The following is a 1,784-nucleotide window of genomic DNA, read 5'->3' as shown; positions in this document are numbered from 1 at the left end:
TATTATGGTATGAAGGAACAAATCGGTTTCAGATAACAAGTTTTAGAGCTTTTCAACTAGTAGGTCTATTAAAAATATTTTCCCTACAATAATTTCTCCACCAAACTAAAGCAAAACCGATAAAACTTTTAAAGACATCATTTATTTTCTTATGCTCGGAAAAATCATGGCTACCAAAGATTTCTTCTACCTTCATTTCCCAATCAATATACGAATGGAGGTCATATTTACCCTCGAAATTTGGCAAAGAGGTATCCTGATGATGTGTCTTTCTACCATGATGTACATCTTGTGACAGTCGTCCTACCGTCTGTGGTGGATAAGAGTAATTTGTATCATATGGCAAGCCGTCTTACACAATAGGCGCAGCCCCAACATATGGAGTGGGGGCCCTGTTTTTTTCGTCCAGGTGAGGCCTGTCGCACAGACCTCGGTCGTCGTGGCACCAATCGCACTCCCTCGGAAGACTTTTGTCGTCCGAGTACGACATTTCCTATGTTCATAATTCAAATATTAAACTTACAATTAAATCTTATAGGACTCATATTGACATGAAGATTTGGCTGGTCTCACCTCGAGGTCGGAGGTGGGTCGGTGACGGGGACGACGGCGGGGATGATGGAGGGGCTCCTAGATTTCTGCAAAAACAAAAACCCTATAAGCTATCAACTAATCAAATGCATACACCTTGCATAGTGCTCTGCAATTTTAGCATTCAAAGTAGGAGTACTTTTCCAATTTGAGCATTCAATAAGCAAAACCAAATCATAAAATAAAGTAGTATTCAAATTAGCATGCATTCAATTATAAGCAAAATTACATCATCTCTTGCGTCCATACATCGTCGAATATTTCACTAATACACCTCAAATACTATCATACATATAGCATCACTAATACAGCTAGCTAGAACCGTAGCGCCCGACGGGTATCGGCGCGGGCCGTGGACACCCAAAAAGAAGGAACCATCACAGGATCATAGCTCGAACCTGCCCTCTAACGCAACCATGTAGCGACGGACGTGCTCGTCCTCCTCGCTGACACGGTGACGTACCACCTCCGCGGTGTCCGGAAGCCTCGGCACCGTCACTGGCCCACGCGACCGCCACCAAACAAGGATCGGGTCAACGATGGGCTGGCTCCTCACCAACCTACGCCCCCGGAAGGTAGCACCCCCAATACCAGCCCGGCGGAGCCCAGTCCCGGACATGGCCCCTCTGATCAAGCCGGCCTCCTCCGCCGAGTCGACGACTGATGTCTACTACACAACCTTCTTCTTGTAGACGTTGTTGGGACTCCAAGTGCAGAGGTTTGTAGGACAGTAGCAAATTTCCCTCAAGTGGATGACCTAAGGTTTATCAATCCGTAGGAGGCGTAGGATGAAGAGATGGTCTCTCTCAAGCAACCCTGCAACCAAATAACAAAGAGTCTCTTGTCCCCAACACACCCAATACAATGGTAAATTGTATAGGTGCACTAGTTCGCGAAGAGATGGTGATACAAGTGGTATATGGATAGTAGATATGGGTATTTGTAATCTGAAAATATAAAAAAAAGGTAGCAAGTGATAAAAGTGAGCATAACGGTACTGCCAATGATAGGAACAAGGCCTAGGGTTCATACTTTCACTAGTGCAAGTCCTCTCAACAAATAACAATAACATAATTGGATCACATAACTATCCCTCAACATGCAACAAAGAGTCACTCCAAAGTCACTAATAGCGGAGAACAAACAAAGAGATTATGGTAGGGTACAAAACCACCTCAAAGTTATTCTTTCCA

This window comes from Triticum urartu, chromosome 1 (assembly GCF_003073215.2).
Source record: "Triticum urartu cultivar G1812 chromosome 1, Tu2.1, whole genome shotgun sequence".
In the NCBI taxonomy this organism is placed as follows: domain Eukaryota; kingdom Viridiplantae; phylum Streptophyta; class Magnoliopsida; order Poales; family Poaceae; genus Triticum; species Triticum urartu.
Note: the sequence above shows the minus strand (reverse complement) of the source record.